This window comes from Amblyomma maculatum, unplaced genomic scaffold, assembly GCF_055883805.1.
Source record: "Amblyomma maculatum isolate TAMU_Amacu unplaced genomic scaffold, ASM5588380v1 scaffold_15, whole genome shotgun sequence".
Classification (NCBI taxonomy): domain Eukaryota; kingdom Metazoa; phylum Arthropoda; class Arachnida; order Ixodida; family Ixodidae; genus Amblyomma; species Amblyomma maculatum.
The window spans coordinates 11,885,347-11,887,994 of NW_028146740.1; positions in this window are offsets into that span (position 1 = coordinate 11,885,347).

The following is a 2,648-nucleotide window of genomic DNA, read 5'->3' on the forward strand; positions in this document are numbered from 1 at the left end:
TTCCGATTCATCTCCCACCTTCCTCCCTTCCTTTACGGTGCGGTTTAGGTGTCCACAGAAACAAATGTGAGAGATACTGCGCCTTTCCCTCCCGGTGAACCAATTATTATTATTAAGCCAAACTCACAGCCGCGTCGAGCCCCCAGAGCTCAGACGCCATGGAGAGTGAGCCGGAGCTGCCGGCTGCGTTCGCGGAAGCTACGGCCGCTATGGAGGCGCGTCTCGCCTCCCAACTGCAAAACATGGTGGAGGTCGCGATGAACCTCGTCGCAGCTAAATGCTCGTCAATGGTTCCCGAAACTGTCTCCAAATACATGCAGGATCATCCCAGAACGGGCCGTCATGCTGCGAACTTTAAAAATATGTCTCGTCTCACAAAAACAGGCCGTGGAGTTGGGAACCTTAAAGATATGTTCCGCCTCTTAAAATACTCCCAAATTATTACGAATTCGGATACCGAGGACTCCAACCCCACGCCTACTTCAGATGCCGGCTCCGGGACGGCGTCTGTACCAGTCTCTCTAAATATCACTCAAGGCGTGGCAGCCTAACCAGCAGTCCCCCCCCCCCCCCCCCGATAAAAAAAAAGAACATGTTAATCACTACTGGTAATGCAATGGAATTGTAGGTGTACAGGAACCGCCAAAAACGTGCGAATCTAAGCCTCTACTTATTCAAAACGTTCAAAACTTATTCAAACATTATTCTAAACATTGTCCGGCGCGGTCATCTTCCAGGAGGCAGGAGCGGCGGCCAAATTAACAAGCTAGACAACGTTCTAGCGAGTCCCCTTGTCCTGTCTGTTCGTACACAATTCATACATGGCCACAGAAGTGGATCTATTCGTACGTCATGGTGATCCTCTCATGCACATACTGAACATATAGTTCACCCCCAAACTAAATCGAGTAGCGTTCGCAGACATCTTTAGCCGCGCGCTGAAGACAGCGGGTCGAGACCCCCTCCTGATATTGGGTGACTTCAATGCCCTAGTCAGCTGTGGGGGCAAGTAAAGAGGAGGTGCGAGGACGCAAACTGGTGGAGCTTGTTTCCACACTGGGCCTCACCCTTCACACCAACGCTGTTTACCCAACACGAGTAGGTAACTTCGTGACGCGGGTCACGTGTCCGGATCTTACCTTCACTCGCAACATACGACTACAGACTGGGTTAACACCGAGGGAACCCTCGGCAGCGACCACTGCCTTCTTAATACCCCAATCTACACACGCCCCCTCAAGCTTCCTGCCACAGAAGCCCACATCCCTAATTGGACTACCTCCCGGCAAAATTTTCTCGCCACTACCAACACGCCCATAGCAGAGCAAGGGTAGACAAACTGGTCCCAGTCACTGATGTCGCACCTTCGCACAAATGAAAAGCAGATCCAGCTTACAGAGGCGATAAGGGACGTGGATAATCAACTCCTTCAGCTCTGGCAAGCTCGCCGCAGCCTTACAGGCCGCTGGCAACGCCAAAAACACAACTGCGAACTTAGAACGTATTGCCTATAACACCCACCGAGTACGCAGCCCAGCTCGCGGACTCGAACTGGGGGGATCGTTGCAATACAGCGGCCTACAAATGTCTAGCCGTAATACAAGGAGGCTCTTACGAGCACTCATCAGTCCAACGCAGACCCTCACCGAAACGCAAAAACATTTACACCGAGCAATCCGCTCCTTTAAGGGCAACACAATGCCGCTGGCACAATTGCTCCGGGACCACTACTTGTGCACAACTCAAGACCACCGAGGATCGGTCTACTCCTACGCAGGCAAGGAGAACACAGAGCTGGACAAACCTTTCCAGCTTCACGATCTTCGAGCCAGTCTAGTCAAAATGAAGAGAGGCACAGCGCCTGGTCGGGACAAGGTCACCGTCAAGCTTTTGGCGAACCTGTCTGACTCGATGTACCAGTGCCTCCTCGAATACATTAACGCAATCTGGACATGGGAAACCCCTTACCCATCGATTGCAAAACGGCACATATGACGTTCATCCCGAAAGCTGGCAAATCAATCGACACGGATAACATCCGCCTCATCTCTCTCACCTCCTGTGTTGGCAAACTAATGAAGACTATGGTGCGCGACCAGCTATCCGATTATCTTGAACACAGGCACACTTTCGCGGACCCCATGTTCGGACTTCGCCCACACACATCCGCACAGGATGTACTTCTTCAATTTAACATAGAAATTCTTAACCCATTCGAACGCCCCTACAATGACCGGGCTGTACACCCCCTAAACGTAAATGGCGCTTTCCATAACGTCACACACGAAGTCATACTGACCCACCAAAGTCAAGCACACTGTGTCAGCAACACTTTCAATTTTATAAGACAATTCGTTACAGACCGACAATCCTACATTAAAATACAAGACAAGGAGCACGGACCATTCATGCTCGGCACGCGGAGCACACCTCAGGGCGCAGTTCTCTCCCCGCTGCTTTTTAACATTACCATGATGCGTCTGCCGGCCTAGCTGGCTGAGGTCGAAGAGGTGCAGCACGCGCTCTACGCCGACGACATCACCCATCACGCAAGGCAGTGTGGGCGACATGGAAACCTGCCTGCATACAGCGGCAGGAATAGTGGACTGCTATGCCCGGCGGCGTATTTGGGTTTGCTCGGTACGGTG